This window comes from Cervus canadensis, chromosome 6 (genome assembly GCF_019320065.1).
Source record: "Cervus canadensis isolate Bull #8, Minnesota chromosome 6, ASM1932006v1, whole genome shotgun sequence".
NCBI lineage: Eukaryota > Metazoa > Chordata > Mammalia > Artiodactyla > Cervidae > Cervus > Cervus canadensis.
Genome location: NC_057391.1, coordinates 82461261 through 82487853, shown reverse-complemented (window position 1 = coordinate 82487853; position 26593 = coordinate 82461261). Strand labels below are relative to the sequence as shown.

Here is a 26593-nt window from a genome sequence, read left to right as displayed (position 1 = left end):
AGTCTCTCAGTCGTGTCCGACTCTTTGCGACCCCATGAGCTGCAGCACGCCAGGCCTCCCTGTCCATCACCAACTCCCAGAGTCCACCCAAACCCATGTCTGTTGAGTCAGTGATGCCATCCCACCATCTCATCCTCTGTCGTCCCCTTCTCCTCCTGCCCTCAATCTTTCCCAGCATCAGGGTCTTTTCCAATGAGTCAACTCTTCACATCAGGTGGCCCAAGTATTGGAGTTTCAGCTTCAACATCAGCCCTTCCAATGAACCAGTGGTGCAGCGGTCTAGAAATTCAGGGAAGACAGTGGGGGCCCCGGTGCTGAGGTCGTTTTGGAGCAGAAGTCGGCAGAACCAAGGGTCTGCTGAAAAAGAAAAGATCTCAACAGACCTGAGATAGACCCGCCAATGGAGGGCAAGAATGACGCCCGAGGCAGGTGAAGGCCGAGATGGGGGAGGCAGTAAGGCCCCGTGGCGAGGAGGAGGAGGGTGGCGAGGAGGAGGAGGGTGGCGAGGAGGAGGAGGGTGGCGAGGAGGAGGAGGGTGTCTAGTTACCAATAGGAGAAAAAGCAGAGGCAGCGGGGTTTGAGGGATGGGTGGCAGTGATAAGAAGGGAAGAGCTGGGCCACTGCCTGCACAGCCCCTTTGGGCTCAGGCAACAATCTGACCTGGGGCCACACGTGGCGGCTTGGAGAACCTTGTGGTTTACTGTTGATCATTTTGGAAGGAAAAGGATGTCAAGAATGTCTTAGGAATTTTTCCCGAGCGTCAGATAAATATTTTTCCTTTGTTATTTTCACAAGCAACTGTTATAAATATTTAACTGGCACGAATCACTTTTTTTTGTCAGACTGATATTTTTTTTCTTCATTGGAAATTTGTGTTGAGACTGGACCACATGGGGGCCTGAGTTTTTGAAGGTGGTATATTTATTCAAGAAAAAAAATTTTAATAATAAAAACTTGATCCTGGTATACCTAGACCTTTTGCAGAAAATCAATTTTAAACTGATTAAGCTGAATTTTTAAAATGTTGGCCAGGAGGGGTAGTTGGTGTAGGACATTGTTTGTCTTGATTTCTCTCTTGTGAAGCTTGCCAGGGTCCTCAAAAGCCTTTCCATCTCCGAAAGGAGTGCTCCAGCCAAGTGGATAGTGTGCTCTTGGCCTCACACTTTTAAGGACAGTAGACGGGCCAGGAGAGAGACTTTTCATATCAGATAGCGGAGGAATCACCATTCTTCAGGATGCACAAGCAGGCCAGCCTTGCATGTAAAGTCTTCACTAATTCTGCCTGCTCCTAATCTTTGTGTATTTCAAGTGCTTTTAGACTTGGCTGTTCGGAGTTAATATTGCTATAGGGGACGGGGGTGGGGGTAAGGAGGAGGAGTGACGTGTTTCTACAAAGCCGGTGCCTCTGCACCCAGAACCTGGTAAGGGGGCAGTGGTCAGAGGGAAACAGAGGGAGAGAAAGATATCAAGTGTAGTAATCAGAATGAAAAATGGAGCCACGGTTACTTTAAACAAGAGCTAATTCATCACAAGAACGAGTGGATAAGTAGCTGAGTTTCAGGCGTTCAGTAAGTTCCCCGTTATGCTCCAAAAATTATTCCACCCCTGTCTGCATGCTCCCATAAATCATCTCTTCTTCACATCAGCTCCGATTACCAATTACTCCTGCCTGTAACACGCTTTCCTTGCCCAACACCATCTGATGGGGCCTTGCCTTTTAATTTTTCAAATGCCTTCCCCCCACTACCCCCGGCTTTTCCTTTTTTCTTTCTCCTCCAGTCTCCCCCGTCCCCGCCCCCATTCTCCTCTCTTTCTTTCTCTGTCATCTCTTCCTTGCACAAAGCCCCTGCCCACATCCCAGGCCCCCGCCTACCTGGCCATCTGCACTGGTCCCTTGGGAAGCTGTGGGGAAGAACCTCCCCGGGTAGCAGCGGCCCTGGGAAAGCCTTCTGAAGGTGTGAGAAGGACGCCGTGTCCATCCTTGGCCTGCTTCCTGGTCTGCAGCCCTGGATGGAGTTTGAGTCTAGGGTTCTGACAACCTGTTGGAATGGGCTGTGGATTGTCCCTGAGAGGAGAACTTTACACTCCCGCTGGCAGCCGGCATGATGACAACGGTCGCTGTAAATATTTATCATGCCATTTACGGGCTGCTGGCCGTGGTTGATGCACAGAGGTAGTGAGTCTCTGCAGGGCATTAAAAATTCCTTTAGAAGCAGCCCTGCCTTCCAGCTTCATTTCTGTTCCTGACTTGGAATCACCCAAAGCTGTGTTTTCCACGCTATAATCACTGTTGTACCACTTTCACAATTTGGGTCAAATTGTAGTACTGTATGTGCCATCTTTTCTTAGCATCAACTTTAAATCGATTTCAAAATTTAACTTTAAGCAAAAATTCATGAACTTGTGTACTTAAGGTGGCAGTTATATTTTTCCCAGTATTATAAAAATGCATGCTTAGCTGCTGTATCAGTGGACTTATAACTTCATACAAAGCAGCACCCACAGCGCACGTATTTCAGGCTGGTAAAGCATCATTCTCTCCTGGACACCCAGGTGTGTGGTGTGATGGCCGACGTGGGACCAGGGCACAGAAGTCAGTGAAGTTAGGACCTCCACGAGTATCTCCGCCCATTCCAGTCCCATCTCCAGGGACTGCATCGGGAGGTCTGGTGTAGCGCCCAGGCCCAGAAATCCGGACATGGACAAGTACCCCTAGCGGTCTCTAACTCTGCTTTGAGAAATACTGGTCTAGCCTGTGCTGATCAAATCTGATCAGCTTGGGGACCTTATAGAAATCACTCATTTCCTCATCTCATAATTGCTTTAACTGGGAGAACCCTAACTAAGCTTCCTACCTCATGGAGATGAGAGAGGTCCAAACCTGACAAGCCAAGGAAGGAAAGGATTGTGTTCAAGTGGGACTGGGAGGTGTAGCATGGACCCTCCATGGGGACAGGAATCCAGCCCTGCCGCCCTTGGGCTTTTGTGTGTTGAGCTAGCATCACCACTTAACCATCGTGTTTTTTAACCTGTTCATTTATGTATTTATTTTGGCTGTGCTGGGTCTTCATTGCTGTGCATGGGCTTTCTCTAGTTGTGGCGAGCATGGGCTACTCTCAAGCTGTGGTGTGCGGGCTTCTCATGGTGGAGCACGGACCCCAGGGCGTGCAGACTTAAGTAGACGCAGCACACAGGCTCAGTTGTTGTGGCATAAGGGCTGTAGAGTGCAGACTCAGAAGTTGTGGCCCTTGGGCTTAGTTGCCCTGTGGCATGTGGGATCTTCCCAGACCAGGGATCGAACCCGTGTCCCTTGTGTTGGCAAGTGGATTCTTAACCACTGGACCACTAGGGAAGCCCTGCTGTCTGTTTTGATTAGATCTGAAAACTATATATTCCAGTAGGTTTGAGAACCCTCAAAGGAGATTCCAAGCCAGTTTCATGATGGTCATTTAAATTAAATTATGTACAGAGTTTGGAGATATTAAAAGTCACGCAGAAGCCCCAGGTGGAGACTAAGATGCTGCAAACGAAGTATCTAAGGAGTATCATTTAAGGAGGAGATGACTCTCTGGGCTGACCCCCTGTACTTGCACAACCCTGGGAGTTAGGGTCTCCTTAAATGATGCAGGTGCCTTGCCTGCTTCCTCCACCTCCCCCGACTAGCCTGGCACTAGGGAAGCTGCAGGGTGGTTGGATCCAAATCCTTACAAACCAGAGTAGAGTCAAGGGTTAACTGAACTGCCAAGGGGATAGGCACTATGCCAGGTATAACCACATATGTCGTACCTTCTAACCTCACAGGAGCCCATAGTGGAGACATCATTAATTTCACTTTACACCTCAGGACCTCAAGGCTTAGAGAGGTTGAGGACGCTGCCCATTAAAGAGAGAGAAGGGAAGGAGCTGGTAGATCTGGAATCTGAACTCACGACTCGCAATGTTCTTTTCTCTTCACTGTTGACTTCCCTGTTCTCATCCAATGTTAGTTAAAATAGAATTGATTCCACCTCACAGATGAGTCCAGTGAGACCCAGACTCTTCATGTTTTCTATGCATTTAATAATTTACTGCTTTTAAATCACTCATTGCTCTGCAGGATTTTAGGTCATTCATATTCATTTAGATCTCATATCCATCCACCATCAAGCATGACTGAGTGGCCATCCAGTGAGACACAGCAGAGAATGGCAGGGCTTCTTTTGGGAGATCTGAGAAGCCAGTGGAGAGACGAAATTAGCTAGTGGTAATGAATGAGACTGAGTTAAGTAATAGGAGAGAAACATATCAGAAAACTTGGGCTAAAGATGACTGTCAAAACATCACAGAACTGGGTTCTGAGCTACCCTGGTAAACACAGCAGCTGTCGTTAACCAATACGTGTGCCCCCGCTAATTGGATGAGACAAAGGTTCCCTCCACTAAACTGTAAGCATAATTCATTGCTGATAATATTTACCCGAGGGGCGCTGAAAGGAGCAAAGCCGAGAATTATCATATGGGATTAATAATAGTTATAATGATAGCTGCCATTTATCGATTGTGTGTGTGTGTGCGGTCGCGTCTAACTCTTTGAGACCTCATGGGCTGTAACCCACCAGGCTCCTCTGTCCATGAGATTCTCCAGGCAAAGTTTTCTTGAAATGGGAAATTCCAAGAATTTCCAATGGGCAGAGTAGGAAATCCCCTGCCATTTCCTACTCCAGGAGATCTTCCCAACCCAGGGATTGAACCTGCATCTCCTGCGTCTCCTGCAATGGCAGGCAAGGATTCTTTACCACTGTGCCACTTAGAAAGCCATGCACCCCGTTTACTGAGCAGGCACTTTCAAATGTTTCTTCATCTAAGCCTCACAGCTCTAGTAGAAGCAAGCATCGTTATAACCCTCTGTTTTCAGAGTGGGCAACTGGTCTGTCAGTAGCTTGGCCACAGTCCCACCATCAGAAGTGGCAGATCTGATTGAGAGCAGATTTTTCCAACGTGGCCTGTCTTCCTCGGCTGTGACCAAAGCTGCCAGTCACGGGATGAAAATCACCTCTCACTATTGAAGGGATATATTAAATAAGTGACACAGACATTCAAGTTAATTAACTCTTCTGCCCCCTGCCCTTTCATTTCTTAATCAATCCAATTTATCTGAGGCTGAATTTCCTCATGTCTCCTATTTTATTGAAGTCCTCTCTTCTTGTATGTACAGGGTCTGTATGGAGCTCTGGGGGCAGGGGTCTCACCAGAGAGGGGTGACGCAGAGGGGAGATGCACAGCAGATCAGGCACTCAGGAGCATCTGCGTGATTGGGTAAGATGGGAGTCAGGCCATCGAGAGCAGTGGTTCTCAGCGTGTGGTCCAGCAAGGCAGTGCCTGGGAACTCATTAGGACATGTAATCCTCTGGCCCCATCCCAGAACTACTGAAAACCTGGGATGGACCTAGCAATTTGATGGCTAGTAAGCCCTCTGAGTGATTCCGGTTTACTCCAGAGCTTGAGAAGCACTGGCGTGAGAGAGTAGCTTTTCAGCTGTGGCTGCAGGTTGGCAATGCCTGGGAAGCTTTCAGAAATAACCGATGCCTGGGTCCCACCCCAGAGATTCTCAGAGGGCTCTGAGTTATGACCTGGACATCAGGATCTTTTTAAGTTCTCCAGGTGATTCCAGAGAGCAGCCAAGGTTGAAAAGTCCTGATTTGGAGAGTCAGTGGACTCAAGATCGCATGCCAGCTCAGTGCCCATGAGTGATAAGGCAGGTGGGCCCCCACAGGCACAAGAGTTCAAATTTGTTTCTTTGCCCTGGAATTCTCCGCAGCCAGAGGCTGAGAACTAAGGCTCTGAGAGCTGGGAGGTAGGTAGTGTACTATCAAGAAAAGAACCTGGAATTGGAAACCAGGTGATGGTATTCTGCTCTGTAACCACCCCCTCTTCAACCTGACTGAATGCTAGAATCATAGAAGTTGCTCAGAAAAGGATGAATTAGATGAGACTATTTAAATGAAAGAGAGTTTCTCTCCCAAAGCATAGTGTTTACAAAGCATAGTTAATGTTTACTAAGTGCTTACCACGTGCCAGGACCTAGACAGCTTGCCCTGTCTCACTGAATTCTGCCATGAGTTTTTTTCTTTTTTCAAAATTTGGACACGTCGGGTCACAGTTGCAGCATGTGGGATCTTTTGTTGCAGCACATGGACTCCAGTTGTGGTGTGTGGGCTTAGTTGCTCCGAGGCATGTGGGAATCTCAGTTCGCAGACCGGGGATGGAACCCGCATCGCCTGCTTTACAAGGCAGATTCTTAACCACTGGACCACCAGGAAAGTCCCCCACCATGAGGATTTTGGCTCCACTGTCCTCCTTTTACTGCTAAAGAAACTAGACGAAAGAAGTTCAAGTAACGTCATGCAACCTAGATGTGGTGGAGGCAGAATTTGAACCAGATCCTGTGCCTATACCTCGGCATCTACCTGCCACTCAAGTACAAACTCCAGACCTGTCAGGTCAGGGGCAAAGAAATATTAGCAAGAAAGGGGATCCATTCCTGAGTGACTGGGAGGTGAGTGAAATTAATCAGGGCCCTTAAGAGGCTGAGAAATGAACCACCTATTAAAACCTGTCTTTAATAAGAAAAATAAAGTCAGGAAATGGGTGCAATTAGTAAGTCATAATAAAAAAAAACAGGTAAAGGGTCACTTAGAAAAATTAAATGCTAGGGAGATGCATAAATCAGAGCGCACGAACTGAAAGGTCTGGCCAGAATTAGCTAATGAACTTCAGGAACTCTTGACATCTACTTTCAGAAAGAGAGTGAACCACGGGAGACCGCTTGGAGAGGAAAAACGTGGAACTGGGCTTGAAAAACGGGAAGAAAACCGATTCCAGCAATTTCACCCCAGGGAAGCCATAAGTTCTGTTTGTAGGCAAGCCATAGAACAAATTTTATGATTAAAAATTTACGATAAATTTTACGAGTAGAAAATCCAGTAAGCAGCTGGAGGGCAACAGAGGCCTGAGCCATAAACTGAGATGGCAGGTTTACGCAGACGTCATGCCGGGAAACCATAATGCTTTTTTATTCGAACTAATTTGTAATGTTAGTGGGAAGAGGGTCCGTTGAAGATTTAGTGCTTTTTGATTTTTCGAAAAGCTTTTGATTCAGTGTCTCATGAAATCTGACTGGCAAAATTAATTTAAATTGGCATGGACAGAGACCGTCTCTGGGATGGGGCTCGGCTGAAGGCCTACGAACAAAGGTGTGATGAACGGAAGCCATGAACTGCAGGGGCGAGGGGTGGGCCCAGGCTGCTACTGGCAGAGGTGAGCTCAGCAGAGGCAGATTCCTGATCACGTTGATGGTCTCCACGAAGGTGAGGTTAATGACTGATCAATTAGAGCTTCATGTATAATTCAGCCAGAGTGACACCAATATGGGAGGGTGGGAAACCCGAGAGACAGCTGAAGGACAGAATTATCCCCAGGAAACAGTGTGTGCTATGCACTAGGTGCCCACGACCAGAGGAACCAAGGTCTACCTGGCCAGAGAAATCTGAGTCCAGGTCAATATCTCTCAAGATCCCCAAGGGATGGGGACAAATGCAGGTGGTCAAAGCTGAAAGGGGTGCATGTAATAGAGAACCTACTTTGACTGACAAAGGAACTTATCTCACATGTAGGAAGTAAAGAGGTAGTGTTAGCTTCAGGCACGGAGTGATCAAGACGCTGGCTTTCTTTGCTCTTTTGTTGGCTCTGCCTTCTCCCAACATGTTAGTGTTGTTCTCAGGCTGGCTTTCCTCAAAATTGGTAAATGGCTGGGGTGGGGTGAAAGGGGTCCCCACAAAAGATATGTCCATGCCCCAGAACCTATGAATATGACCTTATTTGGAAAAGGGTCCTTTGAGATATAGTTAAGTTAAGGATCTTGAAATGAGATCATCCTGGATTGGCCTTCTGAGTCCTAAATCTAACAACAGGTATACTTATAACCTACAACTTATAAAATCCCCTGGAGGAGGAAATGGCAACCCCCTCCAGTTATTCTTGTCTGGAGAGTCCCACGGACAGAGTAGCCTGGTGGGCCACAGTCAATAGTGTTGCAAAGGGTTGGACACGACTGAGGTGACTTAGCATGCACACATAGTTATAACAGACAGAAGGGGACCTGGGCACAGAGGAGGAGGCCATGTGAAGACAGAGGCGGAGACTGGATTATACAAGGAATGCCTGGAGCCTCCAAAACCTGGAAGAGGCAAGGATGCTCCCCTAGAGCCTCCCAATCCTGCCAATGCCTTGATTTTGGACTTCTGGCCTCCGACCTCTAAGAGAACATGTTTCTATTTTTTTTAACTATTTTTTGTTACAAGATTTGTCTCAGGAAACAAATGCAACGCCCACTAGGGAGCTGTGTGGCTTTGCTCTTGAGCAGCCCGTCTTTGTGGGGCTGTCTGTCTGGTGAGACTGAAGAAGTTCTTTCCCCCTGAGCCCCAAGAAGTCTCTCTTCACATCTTGTTGGCTGAAATTAGCCCAGCCTTGTCCCTGAATCAGTCACGGGCAAGGGGTTGAGAACACTTTGTGTGGCTTCCATTCACCACCTGGGTGGAATGGGTGACACCCACTGGCTGCCTTCTAGATGGTGGAACCTGGCTTCTCCTGTGAGGGTTCCATGGAGCAGACCATGCTGAACTTGCAGTGTGTGTGAAGAAGGACCCTTTCCTATGCACTCACGTGTCACGGAGATCTAGGGCCTATTTGTTACTGAGACCAACCTGACTAACACAGAGGGGAAGATCGCTGACGTTACCTGGAAGAACTGGCAGAATTCTGATAGGAAGGTATGAGAAATAGTCCAGGCAGGCAGAATTGCACAAGCAAGAAATGAAGGTCCAGTGTATTCAGGGAAAGATGGATGAGGAAACACGTGCTAGAGAGGAAGAGCAGGATCCAACCAGGGGCGGACAAAGGTCCCCCAGTACAGAGTTTGGATGTGAAGAGGAGGGAATACTGGTGACAAGATAAATTTAAGAAGCTGTTGCCAAAATCCAAAAGTGCTAAGGACCTGCCCCAAGGAGGGCAGCGAAGACAACAATAATAGTAACAGTACTATAGTAACAGCAGCCCCTTATTAAATCCCCGTTGGAATTCCCTAGGGGTCTAGAGGCTAAGACTCTGCACTTCCAGTGCAGGAAAGTGAAAGTGAAAGTCGCTCAGTCACGTCCAACTCTTTGGGCCCCCGTGGACTGTAGCCTACTAGGCTCCTCTGTCCATGGGATTCTCCAGGCAAGAATACTGGAGTGGGTAGCTCTTCCCTTCTCCAGGGGATCTTCCCAACCCAGGAATCGAACCCAGGTCTCCCGCATTGCGGGCGGATTCTTTACCAGCTGAGCCACAAGGGAAGCCCAAGAATACTGGGGTGGGTAGCCTATCACTTCTGCAGCAGATCTTCCCCACTCAGGAATTGAACCGCGATCTCCTGCATTGCAGGCAGATTCTTTACCAACTGAGCTATCAGGGAAGCCCTGCTCCAATGCAGGGGTTTGGGTTCAATCCAAGGCAGGTGTTTGGGTTCAATCCCTGGTCCGGGGACTAAGATTCCACATGTCTTGTAGCATGGCAAAAAAAATTTTTTTAACTAATTAAATAAAGCCTCATTATGTGCCAGGCACAGTGCTGAGTGTTTTGTCTTGATATCCTACTAGAATAGAAGGTTAGGGCTGTGGTGGAGGCAGCCAATGCAGACACGACACAGGTTAGCTCCAACCTAGCCAGACCCTGTGTCCGGGGCTGAATCATGTCTGCTCTGCCTCTGAAAGCTCCCACCACAAGGCCTGCAAAGGACAGTGGCCCTGGACTCCCGTGAGCCTGTTTTCTAGGCTGGGAACTCACTGGGGAGGAGGCAGGTCTGGGGACCAGCACCACAGGATCACAATCCAGGGAGGGGAGCCCTCCCCAGTCCCGATCAGAGGTGCGTTGCTTAGGGGTAACAAGGAGAATATGCTTCTCTCTCCAGGGGACCACTGTGCCGGCGTGGGTTTCCTGCACTCAGCCATCTTGGAAGCTGCAGACCCGGAGAGACAGCACAAGAAACTCCCGCGTGTCCTTTGAAGAACATCACCTCCTGGGGTAAGGAGGTACAACGCTGTAAGCCAGCTAAGGGCTTCATTGGCTCATGTCACAGAAAGGTCCACGGGTAGGTGTGGTCCCACGTGGAGCTGAGACCTGGGTGCTTTCATCCCTTCTCCCTTCTCTCAGCCTTCTTGGCCTTGCTTGTTCTCTACTTGGTGGCAAGGCTGACCCTGGTAACTCCAGGCCTTCCTGGTCTTTGCAGACAGTGACCCCAGTGAAAAAGGCAGTGCCTCCTTTGCTGTGCTTTCTGCAAAAGTCCCAGGGATGACCCTCAGTACCACTGCTTGGGTCAGGTGCCCACCTCAAGGAAAGGGGTAGGATTAGCTCCACCTCAAGTTTGTACACCAAGGATGGTGGGAAACTGGGGTCTTTGGTTAGGTTCCCCCAAAGACAGACCCTGAGATAAGGGTTTGGGGGGAAGTGTTTTATCTGGAAGGTGGCCCCAGAAAGCATCGTTGAAAGTGAGTGTTAGTTGCTCAGTCATACCAACTCTTTGCAACCCCATGGACTGTAGCCCCCCAGGCTCCTCTGTCCATGGAACTCTCCAGGCTAGAACACTGGAGTGGGTTGCCATTTCCCTCTCCAGGGAATCTTCCTGACCCAGGGATTGAACGCAGATCTTCTGCATTGCAGGTGGATTCTTTACCGCCTAAGCCACCAGGGAAGCCCCCATCATTAGGGGCGTGGAAAGGCAGATGGGGAAGTGAAGAAACAATAGAAGGGCGTTAATGAGCAGGTTACATTAAGGGCCACTGGGGCTCAGCTCCACCAAGGGCCCCGGAAGATTGTGTGGAAGCAGCTTTGAAGTTGTCCCACCTGACAGCTGAGGAAGTGGGGCATTTACCCACCAGTGCACAATTGATGTTCAGCTAAGGATTGCTCCTGGGGATGTTATCTCCCCACACATCTTACCTGCTCCAGGCACATGGCCTGAGCATGTTTCTGTGGGCAGAGAGAGCCCTCCAGCAGGTGCTCACGGTGAGAAGTCACTGATGTGTTTGAGAAAATTGGTCCTCTCTGTTGTAATTGGTCCCCAAGGAGAAGTAAGTAGCTGTTACCAAAAGCAGAGGATGGGCCTGCAGGGCAAGCATAAAGAGCAGATGTCCATTGCAGCCAAGCTCCTTACCGACTGCACCGTGGACAAGGCAAGGAAGCTGGTTTATGATTCCACCTTCCCAAATTTGTGCATGTTTCTGAATAGAGCATCTATAGATTTCATCAGACTCTCAAACAAGGTCTGGTCTTACTTCCAAAAATATTAACAACCCTTTCTCTAAGGGATAACCTGATAAAACTGAAGATATCACCACTTCCAAAGGATTCATGCTACCATAGGATGATGGTAGATCCAAACAAGTACATCACTACTGGTAGAATTTCAGACTCCTCACAATTGTTCACGGTGGAGAGAGTCTTGGGAAGAGGAACCTTATCTTGTATTGATATCCCACAGGAAGTCATCCTCTATGGCTAATTAGATTTGATGACTGGATCACAGCTAGTAACAATCTTTACTAACTTGTTAAGCTCTTTTAACAATCTTTGAAGCAGAAAGAATAAGAGTTATCTCACTTTATGAAACAGAAAACTGAGGCTCAGAGAGGTCACACAGCAGACCAAGACTCTAACCTGGCTCATCTAGCTGCAAAGGATTCCTCCATTGCTGTCTCACAAGTGACAAAAGGCACAGGCAGGGAAGTGCTTCCTCATTGGGCTTTATGCCTCCATCTCAGAGCATTTTCCTTTAAAGGAACAGTCTTTTAAGACTTTTTCCCTGTGGTCCTAAATCTTCCCCGAAACTCAGACTCCACAGGGGGCTGAATGGGGAGAAAAATCAGAGTGGTAGAAAAACATGGGTCTCCCAGGAGCCAAGTGCAGAAGAAGACTCAAGAGAACACCATATAATAATAATGGCAAACAGTTACTAGGAAGACAGGAAAATAAAGATCTCAGAGTCTCTAAAAGCAAGCAGTTGTTGATTTTTCTGTCACTTGATTGAGTATTTTTGCCCTGTCTGCGGTCTCTTATATATGCACAGGGCAATGCTCCCACATGTCCGGGGAAGCAGAATCTTTCTTGGTAATTGCTGGGCACTCACGCCAGCAAATTGTGCCCCACCCTAAAGCATGAAAGTGACAGTGTTAGTCCCTCAGTCGTGTCCGATTCTTTGTGACCCCAGGCTCCTCTGTCCATGGAATTCTCCAGGCAAGAATACTGGAGTGGATTGCCATTTCCTTCTCCAGGGGATCTTCCCCACCCAGGGATCGAACCTGGGTCTCCCGCATTGCAGGCAGACTCTTTACCATCTGAGCCACCAGGGAAGCCCCAGATAACTCAAGTCAACTCTCCAATGTTCGTATTCACAGTACAGACACAGCTCAGAGAAAACTAACTTACGGTACTCATATATGCCCAGGAGGGTTTCCAGGTGTCCTGTGCACCTATGACGTACAGGTGTCGTATATGTCCTCTGTTACAGCAGAGGGCAGAATCCTTGGCTCTGAAGTCTGACTATCTGAGGATGGACCCCAGCTCTAGTGTATCTAAGTTTTGTGACCTTGGGCAAGATTCTTAATTTCTCTCATCCTTTTGTTTCCTTATCTATAAAAAGTGGATAATAACGTTATATACCTCTTAGATTGTTTTGAGGATTAATTGAATATATATATGTATATATATATGATACTTAAAACTGGCACAAAAAAGTAGTCAACAATTATTGATTCTATGGATTATTGATAAGTGAGTGAGGAAGTGAGAGGTGTCTAGCTCTGGAAGAGAGCTGCTGTTTGTAGAAGTGTCCCATGAGGGTCCCTGACAACATCTAAGGTGTTCTTACTCCTGCATCATCAACATTTAGTGAGCTGCCTATGAGAAACATCACTGCTGTTTTCCTGCCCAGCTGTGGCTAAGAGGTGGCAGGCTGTGGAGTGGGTGTCTTGCATAGAGAAGCTTTAGATTTGCTTGAATGTCACTCCTAAAAGGAAAGAGGGTGGGCAGCCTCCCTTAGTTCAGCTGGGGACATTGGAAGACAATGGCCAGCTACCCGCCCCCCTCCACCTCCAAGGACTTGTTAAGAGGAAACTGCCCTGAACTGAGGATAGAAGTAGATCAACTCTTGGATCAGACATATTTCGAGGTCTTCTCCCTGAGAGTCTTGAAGATGAATGTGGAGGCTTCCTGTCTGCATTGGGGTCAGCCAGTTTTGTTGCCAGAATCACTGCCCTTCCTAACTCTGTTCACCCCTGTGAATCTTGCTTGCCAATATTTTTTTTTTCCAAGGTAGAATCTCACTATTTTATTTGATCTTCCCATTAGTTTTTGCAAGATAGTGAGACAGGTACTATTTTATCCCTATTCTAGTGTAAAAGAAACAGAAACACAGAGCGGTTAAGTAACTTGCCCAAGGTCACACAACTGTTAAGTAGAAAAGTCAAATTGCAAACCCAGGTCTGAATCCCACTCCAGAACCATGCTCTGAGCTAACAGTTGCCAAGGAGAAGGATGTCTATAACTCCTTTCCGTGTGGCCATCAGTGATCTACTCTGAGAAATTAGGACATGAGCTGTCTTATTTAGATCCCTAATTCTTGGCTGCTCTGGTTCTGCCCTTGTGTGTTGCTATGATGTCCAACGACCCCAGAAGAGAAAGCGTGCCAAAGTTCCTGCCGGGTTTTCCTGTTTGTATTTGAGGATGTTAGGAGTAGTGGTTTGGGACTTACTTTTTAAAAATTAATTAGTTAATTTTTGGCGTCGCTGGGTCTTCACTGTTGTGCGCGGGCTTTCTCTAGTTGCAGACATCAAGGGTTACGTTACTCTTTGTTGCGGTGCATGGGCTTCTCACTGTGGTGGCATCTCTTGTTGCAGAGCACAGGCTCTAGACACCCCAGCTTAGTAGTTATCGTTTGTGGGCACAATGGTTGTGGTGCGTTGACTTAGTTGCCCTGCGGCATGTGGGATCATCCTGGACCAGGGATCGAACCTGTGTGGCCTGCATTGGCAGGCAGATTCTTAACCACTGGGCCACCAGGGAAGTGTCTGTGTTTTGTTAATGGGAGAAAAGATCAAAGAGGCTGCCCTAAAAGTTCCCAGCTGGGTGACCCGGAGATGGTGGTGACGCCGGGGAGCGGAGAATCAAATGCAAAAAGAGGAAGCCAGAGGCAAGAAAACCAAACTTCCCGTCCAAGGCTGGCTCTGCCTGGCACCGTCCACCCCAGGCACCCCCTCCCGGGCCTCCCCAGCCCCCAGCCCCTGATCAGCATGCAGTATCACAATGCGCTGTTTTTAATCCTTGCTAGATCTCTTTTATTTTTTTCCCCCTTTGCTGGGTTTCCTGGGCTGTAATTTTTCCCTCTGTGCCATCCATCACAGACACAACGTCGCTTGTGCAAATTAAAATGCACCTCAGAATAATAAAAAAGGGGCCTTCTTTCCCCCCTCCTTTTCCTTCCCAGCAGCAACTCCTCAACACAAAACATTTGTCTCTGGGCAAGAGCCCAAGCCTTAACCCTACACGTGCCATCACCAGGCCCATACAGCCCCAGTAGCCTTGTGCAACCAGTGATCAGGGCCGGGGGGTGGGCAGGGCAGCTGGAGAACCGCAGAGAAATGAGCCTGGTACTCGCTACTTCACTGCGTGCTGACTACATACCGGACACTGTTCATACATCCCCTCTTCAGTCCTCAATGTAGCCCTATAGGGCAGGAACTACTGCTATCTTCATTTTATAAATGCAGAACTGACTCATTGGTAAAGACCCTGATGCTGGGAAAGATTGAAGGCAGGTGGAGAAGGGGATGACAGAGGACGAGCTGGTTGGATGGCATCACTGACTCAATGGACATGAGTTTGAGCAAGCTCCGGGAGTTGGTGATGGACAGAGACGCCTGGTGTGCTGCAGTCCATGGGGTCGCAAAGAGTCGGACATGGCTGAGCAACAGAACTGAACTGAACTGAGGGGAGTTTAACTGCCTTGCCTCTTTCGTTGGTGCCAGGGCCAGAATTTGAACACTTTGACTCCAAAGTCTATACTGTACTCTTGTTACTAAAAGTGTGGTTCGTGGACTGGTAGCACCATGGGCATCACTAGGGAGCTTGTTAGAAATGTAGAATCTTAGATCCTGTCCCAGATCTACTGAACCAGAATCTGCATTTTAACAAGATACCCTGGTGATTCACATGCACATTAAAATTTAATGTGCTGCTATAAACTATTTTGCTGCAGATGCTCTCACCTGCTCCTCAGTTCAGTTCAGTTCAGTTCATTTGAGTTGCTCAGTCATGTCCGACTCTCTGAGACCCCATGGACTGCAGCACACCAGGCCTCCCTGTCCATCGCCAGCTCCTGGAGCTTACTCAAACTCATGTCCATTGAGTCGGTGATGCCATCCAAGCATCTCATCCTCTGCCATCCCTTTCTCCTGCCTTCAATCTTTCCCAGCATCAGGGTCTTTTCCAATGAGTCAGTTCTTCGAATCAGGTGGCCAAAGTATTGGAGTTTCATCAGTCCTTCCAATGAATACTCAGGACTGATTTCCTTTAGGATGGACTGGTTGGATCTCCTTGCAGTCCAAGGGACTCTCAAGAGTCTTCTCCACCACCACAGTTCAAAAGCATCAATTCTTCAGTGCTCAGCTTTCTTTATATTCTCTATATTTCTTTAATTTTTTCAGTGCTCACCTGCTCCTCACTCCCAGGAATTTGATGCCCCCGCCTTGACCTGCCAAGAGTGGGTCTTTCCTAGAGATGGGCCTGGAGTTCCAGTGGACTCAGCTCTAGCATCTTCTCCTCTGTGAAGCCAGGCACCAGGAGGATTTGACCAGACTCTTTCCTGGGGTCTATTTCCATCACAGCAAGTATAATCGGTCTTGTACTTACTTACCTACGTGCTGGCTTCACCTCTCCAGGGTGAGCTCCATGAGGCGGAGTTGTCCCTTATTTTGTTCTGCCCCAGTGGTGGTACCAGTATAGTGCCTGGCCCCTAACCACAAGACCGGTGGTGAGCCTTGATGTGCCTGCATCTTAATGCTCCCAAACACACACACCCATATACACTCACTGTTTTTTCTAATTTTAAAAGTCATACAATAGGATTTCTGCTTCTGGAGCTGGAATAGGCATACTTCCCCCTATTACTTCCACTGCGTAAAACTAGAAACCCTGGACATTCCATGTAAAACAATCATTAAAATGCTCTGAAAGGTGAAGAGAAGACGGTAGACCAGGTAAGGATGTTGAGGCCCAAAGCACAACATTATGGTGCATTCTCTGTGTTTTCGTTTTGTCTCATAACCTCCCAAAAGGAAGCTGAAGAAGCTGGCGACCTGCGGACACCAATAAGCACAGCATTTTAAAAGCTCCTACAAAAGCCCTCTCTTCCCATCCAAAGGATCCAGAAAGGCAAGACAAAAAACTTTTAGTTGGTAACTAATATTCTAGCCAAATACCATAGGAAAACTGAGTCCACACCCCCTCTCCCAGCAGCAAAGGCCAAGTGCAAACCTAGATGTCCATCCTTGCCAGGCTGTGATGAGGCTCCCAAACCCCGCTTCAGGATAGTGTCAGGAAAGGCCATGTAGGGAGCTGGGACCTTTTCCCCTATCAGTCAGTAATGAAGCCCCTCCCTCACTCTGGGGTGTCAGTGGAGTCCATGTGGAGAGCAATAATGAGCCACTCCTACTCCTCCCAGCCAGGAGGAACCACCCTCACCCAGGAGTAATAAGAAACCCTGTCTTCTGTCCCCATCTGGCAGTACAAGGCTGTACCCGCCTCATCCCCTGCTGAAGTGATGTCAGAAAAAAAATGCAGCTGAAAGAGACAGTTTAAATAAGATCCAGAGTTTCATAATATAATACCAGGTCTTAATGAAAAGGTATCATACCAAGATTCAGGAAGATCTCAAACTGAAAAGAAAAAGACAAGCAATAGATGCCAACATCAAGATGACAGAGATGTTAGAATTAGTTAACAAAGATTTTTAAAGCACCTAACATTAAAATGTTTCAATAAGCAACAAGCATGCTTGGAAAAAATGAAAGAAAAAAGAAGTCTCAGAAAAGTAATAGAAGATATAAATAAAAACAAGTCGAGATTTTAGAACTGAAAAGTACAATAACCAAAAACAAAAAAAGAAAACAAAACCAAAACCCAGTGGATGGGTTCAGTAACAGAGTAGAGTGTGCAGATGAAAGAATCAGTAAACTTGAAAATAAAACAACAGGACTTTCCTGGTGGTCCAGTGGTTGAAAATCCACCTGCCAATGAAGGGGACATGGATCCCTGGTCCGGGTAGATTCCACATGCAATTAAGCAACTAAGCCTGTGGTCCACAACTACTGAGGTCCATGCACCTAACAAAACAGCTAACATTTGTGTCATCAGAATTCTGGAAGGAGAGAAGAAGGGTGTGGTTGAAAAGAAATCATGATGAAAACTCACCAAATTTGACAAGAGACATAAATCGAGAGGTTCAGAAGTTAAGCAGATCACAAACAGGACGAACCTAAAGAAAGTCACACCAACACACAAAATAGTCAAACTTTTGAAAACTAAAAACAAAGAAAAATATCTGGAAAGCAGCAAGAGAAATGACACGTAACTTACACAGGGAAAAAATAATTTAAATAGCAGCAGGTTTTTCATTAGAAAGCATGGGTCAAGAAGGAGGTGGCCCAACAACTTTCAAGTGCTCACACAAAAGCACCATCAGTCAAGAATCCCACATTCAGGGGAAAAAAAAAATCCTTCACGAGAAAAGGAGGAAGTCAAGACATTCCAAGACGAAGGAAAATTGGGGTAAGTCGTTGCCATTAGAGATAGCCTTAAAAGAATGGCTAAGGGAATTTCTTTAAACATAAAGAGTAAAAGAAGGAACTCTGAAACATGAGGACGAGAGAGAGAATACAGTAAGCAGAGATTTGGGTAAATATTGGTACAACAGATTTTCCTAAATTACATTTGACAGTTGAAGCAAAAAAACACAGTCTGATATGGCTTTAAATGTGTGTGAAGGTGAAAGTCGCTCAGTCATGTCCTACTCTTTGTGACCCCATGGACTATACAGTCCATGGAATTCTCTAGGCCAGAATATTGGAGTGGGTAGCCTTTCCCTTCTCCAGGGGATCTTCCCAAGCCAGGGATCAAACCCAGGTCTCCCACATTGCAGGTGGACTCTTTACCAGCTGCTGCTGCTACTAAGTCGTGTCAGTCTGAGCCATAAGCAAATATTTAGAGCAATTATATAACGATAGAGGAGGAGTAAAGTTTCTACAATTCCTTTGAACTGATAAAATGATGATATCAGTAGATTGTGATTTGTACATATAATAATTAAACTTTGAGTCTCAAGGGAAAGGTCAAACAGAAGATTAGACACAGCTGGAAAGAAGAAATACTAATAAATGTGAAAGATAGAGATTCAAACATTTTCCAGAATTTAGTTCAAAGAGGCAAAGATATGTAAAATATGAAAGATGTTAAAGGCATGGACGGTGGTGTGCGATCTAGGATACCCCTGTCTGTGGTCCCAGAAGAAGAGAAGGAGAATGGAGAAGAGCCAGTGCTTGAAAGAGACACAACCTGAGGATTTCTCAGAGTTGTTGAGAGACATCAATCTCACATCCTGGATGTTCAACAGATTCTGAGCACAATAAATTAAAAGACATTCATTCCAAATACATCACAGTGAAATAGCATAACATTAAAGAAAAAGGGATTTTAAAAGTAGCCAGAGAGAAAAGACAGATTACTTACAAAGGAATAACAGTTAGGCAATGGGTCACTTATCAATAGCAATATTGAAAACTAGAAGACAGTGTTGATACTATCTTCAAAATGTCAACCTAATATCTATACCCAGTGAAACTATTTTCTAAGATCTAAAGTAACACATATGAATGAAGACTCAGTTTATCTATAGTTAATATTTTATTAAGTGCCTACTATGTTCTAGTCACTCTATATGAATCATCAGTTTGATGAGGTAAGCATGATAATTCCCATTCTCATATATGGGAAAACCGAGGCTCAAAGAAGCTAAGAGATTTGCCCAGATCCTCCTGATTCTAGAGTCCATGCTCGTAACCCCCCACTGAGGAGGTGCATCTTAGATTAACAGCGGACTTTCAGGATCCTTCCATTTCAAGGCTGGATTCAGGATGGACATTGTGAAGACAGGAGGCTATCTATTTGAGGAAGTGGAGCTTTAATTCCCACATATCAAGTTCGCCACTTCCACCTGGCAAATCTTGGCAAGCCTGTGCAAACAGGTGATCAGGTCTTGGATGGAAGAGCTTTCTACACTTGGTAATGTCCTGTGAGTATGTGTATGTGTGAGGCTGTTGGTGGGGAGAGGGGATAGGGAGAGCAATTCAGCTCTATTCTCCTTTTTCTGTCCTTTATTTTTACCTCCCATACCCATCTTGGAGAAGGCAATGGCATCCCACTCCAGTACTCTTGCCTGGAAAATCCCATGGACGGAGGAACCTGGTGGGCTGCAGTCCCTGGGGTCGCTAAGAGTCGGACACAACTGAGCGACTTCACTTTCACTTGTCACTTTCCTGCGTTGGAGAAGGAAATGGCAACCCACTCCAGTGTTCTTGCCTGGAGACTCCCAGGGATGGGGGAGCCTGGTGGGCTGCCTCCTATGGGGTTGCACAGAGTCGGACACGACTGAAGTGACTTAGCAGCAGCAGCAGCAGCATACCCATCTTGCATGTCCAATATTGCCCAGCTTGGACAGTCTTGCCATGATATTGTAATATCATTTACCCTGCATAGTTGCCATGACAAAGTGAGCAAATATCCACAAGAGCACCCTCCCAATGTGTCCACTCCATCAAGATTGCTCTCCTCTCTGTGCTGTCTTCATCTCTATTGGCAACATCTGATGCCATGTTCTGTAACGGGCAGTGAGAATCCAGTGACAGAAGTGCCAGAATGAGATGACCACTGTAATCGTTACCCAGCCAGCACTCTTCCAGGCCCCAGTGGAAAAATAAAGTCAAGCAAAAAAATCAGAAAGAATCAAACATTGCTTTTCTGTGGGAGGAGAGGAAAGGAAGGTGGGGGAGGAAAGGGGAAAGAAAAGTGGAAATCACCATTATTCTTAATCATTACATGGTGTATTAGAATAATATTATTCATTGGCATTCTAATTAGACTTAATAAAGAGTAATGGGTATGAGAGAAGGCCTGGAACATGTATGGTTTTGTATGGTACACATACCCCACGCTGCCAGGGAAGCACAGGACCCACACCAGGACCCAAGGACTCAGAGGCTAGAACAGGAAGTAAAAAATCAGGTCAGCTGGTGTCCAACCATAGCTGACGGTGGATGGGTCTGTCTTCACGGCAGTGAACTCACCACGGACTTCACACTTCTTGAAGCCATGTCTCCAAAGTGGCTGTTCGGCTGGACTCCTGGTTAATGGTAATGATGGCTTTGCTTCCTCCCTCCCTCTCTTCCTTTCTTCCTTCCTCCTAGTTTCTGGGCAAGATAGGGCTGGTTAGACTGTGGTCAACATGGGCAGTGAACTGGCCCAGAATGAGGACAAAAGGATAGAATATAGCTTAAAGTCCTTCGAGCCCTAGGGGCTACATGGGTGTGTTAGTTGTGATGGGTTATACTGGTTTTTAAAAAAAAGGTCAGAAACTTACTGTAACAAAGGGTTCTTCTCACTTACTCTGCATGCTAATCACAGGTCGGCAGGAGGCTCTACTCAACGTTGTCGGTACTCTAGGGTTCTGACTGATGGAGGAGCCACCATCTGGATCATTGCAGGTTTTCAAAGTAGAGGGAGGGAGAGTTCTGGCATTAAACGCTTCAGCCTAAAAGTGATGCTTGGTAATCCTGCTTGTAACTCATTAACCAGAAAAATCACATGGTCCCTACTATGTGAGGAGGGCGGGCTGCGGCACAGGGCAGGCCGAGGAGTGCAATGCTGCTGTCTGCTGAGCAAGTGGAAAGATAGAAATATTTGGGGAATAGCATTAATGAGTTTAAGAGGCTCCATGGTTCCAAGCTCATTAGTCATGAACTTCCCCAGGCTTGTGGCCATCAGCTACTCAGTTGTCAAATATTTGCTGAGGGCCTATTCTCAGTCCATCATTGGGTTGGATTCTGGAGATACAAAGGTGAATAAGCCATGACCCTGCCTTCAAAGACCTTACAGATTTATGAGGCAGATAGACAACTAAACAAAAACTGGGGCTCATTATTGTAAGTACTATGATAAGTAAATGCAGTTGCTGTGGAAACACAAAATTTAGACAGAGAAGTCTGGGCTGTCTTCTCTTTTTTAAAATTTTTATTTGTTTATTTTATTTTTGACTGCGCTGGGTGTTTGCTTCTGTGCACCAGCTTTCTCTAGTTGCAGCAATTCAGGGCTACTTGCTAGTTGCTGTGCATGGGCTTCTCATTGACGGGGCTTCTTCTTGTTGCAGAGCATGGTCTGCAGAGAACAGGCTTCAGTAGTTGCAGCTTGCAGGCTCTAGGGTATTGGCTCAGTAGTTGAAGGGCACTGGCTTAGTTGCCCCGTGGCGTGTGGAATCTTCCTGGACCAGGGATCAAACCCATGTCCCCTCATTGGCAGGCAGACTGTCAACCACTGGACCACCAGGGATGTCCTGGGCTGCCTTCTGAAAAGAGATGAAGCTTCAGTGGATCCTGAGGATTAAGGAGGAAAGAGGAAGAAGAAGAAAGGAAGGGCATTTCGAGCAGAGGGATTGGTATGTGCAAAGGTATAGACACAAGATGCTTTCAGAGAAAAATAAAATGTGGCTGGTGAGGGGTAAGGAATGCAATTAGTAAGAGATGATATTGGAAAAGTAGGCAGAGGCAAGGTCATGATAAGGTTTGTCTTCCATTCTGAGGACTATTGATTCATCCCCAAATTCATATCCCACTTACATTGCTACATACTTAATACCTTGGCCTTCCCTGGTGGCTCAGAGGGTAAAGCGTCTGCCTGCAATGTGGGAGACCTGGGTTTGATCCCCGGGTCGGGAAGATCCCCTGGAGAAAGAAATGGCAACCCACTCCAGTACTCTTGCCTGAAAAACTCCAGGCACTAACCCATTATATTGTTATCCCACTTATATTGTTACATACTTAATATCTTTATTCAAATCACCTCAGTTTTTAACCTTATGTACCTACTTTAGCCTCTTCCTAAGCAAAATATCTGTAGATCATATTTGGGCAGATTAGTGATATTTTCTCTGAGACACATTGAAAGGAGCAGCAGGAAGCCATCAGGGTCTGGTGCTGCATTTTGGAAAGAATCCATTCGTTGCTGGGTAAAAAAAAAAAAAAAAAAGGCATATATCGGGTAAGACTGGAGACAGGGACAACAAATAGGAGATAGCAGCAAACAGATATTTTGGTGGCCTGACCTGGGCAGTAGCAATGGGATGGATGACAATAGACAGAAAGGCTTGGTTTTAACCTAACGAGTGGTGTGTGGTTGACCAGTTGGACAGCATAAGTATATTGTGAAAGAAAGGCTAGGATTTGTGTCATGCTTTGATTCTGCACAAGTCCACTCTGTGTTGACTGCTTAGATTGTATTTTAGAACAAGGCAGGGCATAAAACTATCATTCAGTCTGTCAGTGCTTCCTATCTGCCAGCCATGCAATGGACATTGAGAGATCGAGGTGAATGAAGCCTCGCCCGAGCCTGGAGGATCTCAGATACTCAAGACAGCTTCCTCAGCCAGCCGGGCAGAGGAGGAACGGTGTGGCCTGGAGGTAGTGCAGGGGCAGGGTGGGAAGTGGGGGGCAGCTCAGAGCTTCTCTTACAGAAGGGCTGCCCAACTTCATTATTCTAACTGCCCTTTCACAAAGGTCACCAAATTCATATCCCACTTGTATTATTACATACTTAGTATCATTATTCAAATCACCTCACTTTTTTAGCCTTATGTACCGACTTTAGCCTCTTCCTAAGTAAAATATTCAGAAAACTAAGATCATGGCATCAGGTCCTACCAGTTCATGGCAATTAGGGAGACAGTGGAAACAGTGGCAGACTTTATTTTTTTGGGCTCCAAAATCACTGCAGATGGTAACTGCATGAAATTAAAAGACACTTGCTCCTTGGAAGAAAAGTTATGACCAACCTAGACAGCATATTAAAAAGCAGAGACATTACTTTGCCAACAAAGGTCCATCTAGTCAAAGCTATGATTTTTCTAGTAAGTCATGTATAGATGTGAGGGTTGGACTATAAAGAAAGCTGAGCACCAAAAAATTGATGCTTTTGAACTGTGGTGTTGGAGAAGGCTCTAGAGAGTCCCTTGGACTGCAAGGAGATCCAACCAGTCCATCCTAAAGAAGATCAATCCTGAGTATTCATTGGAAGGACTGATGCTGAAGCCAAAACCCAATACTTTGGCCACCTGATGCGAAGAACTGACTCATTGGAAAGGACCCTGATGCCGGGAAAGATTGAAGGCGGGAGGAAAAGAGGACGACAGAGGATGAGATGGTTGGATGGCATCATTGACTCAATGGACATGAGTTTGAGCAAGCTCCAGGAGTTGGTGATGGACAGGGAAGCCTGTTGTGCTGCGGTCCATGGGGTTGCAAAGAGTAGGACATGACTGAGTGACTGAACTGACTGTCTGAGGCAAAATATATGTAGATCATATTTGGGCAGGTTAGTGATATTTTCTCTAATACACATTGAAATAAATCAAAACAAAATTTTAAAATAAAAAAAATTTAAATATCCATAAGCCACCGGAAGACATTCCATATTCATGCTTTGAGAAACATGGTCCTAGAAGGGAGGGACTAAAGTCCAAAACTCTGTTTCTTTTCCAGGTCTGCTCCCTAGGTGCACAGGTGACCTCCCTTCATCATCTTCATACTCAGATCTTTTTAGCAAAGATGAAGCTTCTGACCTCCACTCTTGTTCAAGTTCTTTTCTTTCCAGCTACTCAAGGTTTCAGACATTCAATAACACACTTGTGAAAGGTTTCTTATGACCAGACCAGCTCTATGAGCCCATGGAGGGCACTCAATACCTCCTTCTTTGTTAAATGCTATTGGACAGTGTTGGATCAACGGCAGTTCCTGAAGTTATATGAACTGCTGACTCACCTGGCCTTGCCTGCTGGCTGGAAGCATCATTCAGGTCACAGGTGCACCCACCTCTGGGCTCAGGCTTGGAGGAATTCCCTTGGTGTTAAATGCCTGGAGTCACTGGCATATATGACATTCTCTCAAGGGACCTCAGAGTTTTCTCAGAATTCTCCTAAGGATTCATAATTGCTAGACGTATGCCCTTTACTCCCAGGAGCAGACGGTAAAGTTTAGCAAGATTACTACCTCTTTCTCTGTTAAAATTCTCCCCACGCAAGAGGCAGCTTTCTTGACAATTCAATCTGTGTCATCTCCAGTCACTTTCTGATTCAAGATTCTAACAATTTATCATCAAGGTTACTGATTGTAAGCGCTAGACGGTGACCCTGGAGAAAAAAAGGGATTTTATTGGACAGTAAAGAACTGAGGTGATGGGGAATCTGACCTTAGGAAGGACAGCAACTGGGCAACTGGGTAGCTGGATTGAGGGCAGGTCCTTTAGGGGGGCTGCCATCTGGTGACCCTGCCTCAGAGTCTGATTGGCTGAGCTCGGCTCCTGGCCCCATCGCCTGTTGGGGAAGTATGATCTACAGCCTTGCCAGGACCATGTGGAAAGGGAAGGGTGAAGTGGGATGCTCTTATCATAAAGAGAGAAAAAGGTTGAGAAAATCACAGATATCCATTGCTGAATTGCACAAGGAATAACAGAATAAAAAAAATGCAAGGTGGTTTAGAGTTCATTTACTCAACCCAACAAGTTAAGGGGTTAGGTAATCAAGACCCAGAGAGGTTAAATAACGTTTCCATGGCAAAGTCAGGCCCCAAATTCAGGCAGGTTTCTCCGACTCTCAGAGCATGGCTTCTTCCACTTCACACTCTACAATGGTCGAAGGAAGACAACACTGGACAGTTAAGTCTCTGGGATCTTCTCATCACCCCAGGTGATTTACTGAAATACGGCAGGTGTATTTCAGTTTGCTTATTCTTGGAGTATCTTTAATATTTTAGTTGCTCTATAAAAGAGGGTGGGACAAATGCCCTGCAACATTGATGGAAGTCAACACCATCTGGTTCACCCCAGGCATGTATGTATGTGTGTGTGTGTGTGTGTGTGTGTGTTAAGTTGCTCCAGTCGCATCCGGCTCTTTATGACCCCATGGACTGTAGCCCATCAGGCTCCTCTGTCCACGGGATTCTCCAGGCAAGAATACTGGAGTGGGTTGCCATGCCCTTCTCCAGAGGATCTACCTGACCCAAGGATCGAACCCACGTCTCTTATGTCTCCTGCGTAGGCAGGTGTGTTCTTTACCACTAGCACCATCCAGGCATGGAAGGGAGCAGTAGGGTCACATGAGACTACTACTGCCCAGGAAGGGGACATTGAGAAGGACAGCTGGCTCGGGTTGACTTCCCTCCTCACCAACTCCAGGGTACCCATCTCCCCCAGTTTCAGAAGACACCCCAAAGAAGATGAGTTGGGCTGTTGACTCTGAGCAGAAGGGAACTGAGAGCCTGCGCCTCTTCTGAAAGCGAGGCATTGCCTGGTGCCTGCGTCTTGGAATGTGCTGGCTTCATTGCTCTGACAGCATGAAAGATGTTTGGTTTTGCTCCCAGCGCTGTTATCATTTATCATCCTCTTGTAAAAGTTGGCACCCTCTGCCTGTTACCCCTTCCTTCCCTCGCTCTCCCCATCCCCATCTCCAACTCAACCTCCTCATTCTGCCCCTGAGGGGAGCCCTCTTGCATTTGCCCCAGAGGAAATTCTCCCACATTGGCTCCCAGGAGTGCTCCAGGAGACACCTCAATTGAATTCAGCTTGTAAATATGTCCGGAGCAATTCCTCTGGGCAAAGTAATGTGCTTGGGGCTTTGGGTGGTAAAACATAAGTAAGACAAGTCCCTGACTTCAAAGGACCTTGCATTCAGGCCAGGAAATAACTAGGAAGTCCCAGGCAAGAGAACACAGGCCTGTGCAGAGGCAGGGAGAAGGACCACACGTTTGGAAAGTTTGGGAGAGGCAGCACTGACAACCTTTCAGGGAGCGGAGGCTGTTGGGTGGGAGATGGTGGAAGACAGAAGGCGTGGGGGAAGAGAGAAAGGAGAAGGAAAGATGAAGGTGTCAATATCTTCAGAACAAAACGGCTGAGAACACAGAGATGAAAATGACAGCTGGAAGTGGAGCTATCAAATTTGAGCTAGTTTGAAGGTGTAAGAGGAGGAGCCAGTGGAATGGGCAAGGTTGAAGGTACAAGACAGAGGAAATAACTGATGAAGCAAAGGCCCCAAAGGGGCTAGGGGAAGGGCTGACTGTGGAGGGAAGTCAGAACTCATCTTATTTCAAGAACAAAAGTGAAAGTCACTCAGTCGTGTCCGACTCTTTGCAACCCTGTGGACCATACAATCCATGGAA

The 26593-nt window shown here is 46.7% G+C and overlaps 1 long non-coding RNA gene across 2 annotated transcripts in view; it reads left to right on the top strand.

The window, feature by feature from the left end:
- The window catches only part of LOC122443894, a 204097-nt gene that overhangs the window by 167205 nt on the left and 10299 nt on the right, over nucleotides 1-26593 (top strand). Inside the window, exons 4-5 of one of the 2 annotated variants that reach the window (XR_006270136.1) lie at nucleotides 9982-10094; nucleotides 15770-15943. This is a non-coding gene — a long non-coding RNA (uncharacterized LOC122443894). Of the gene's footprint in view, nucleotides 1-9981; nucleotides 10095-15769; nucleotides 15944-26593 lie in introns of those variants that run through there. The other variant, XR_006270139.1, reaches the window with a different exon arrangement.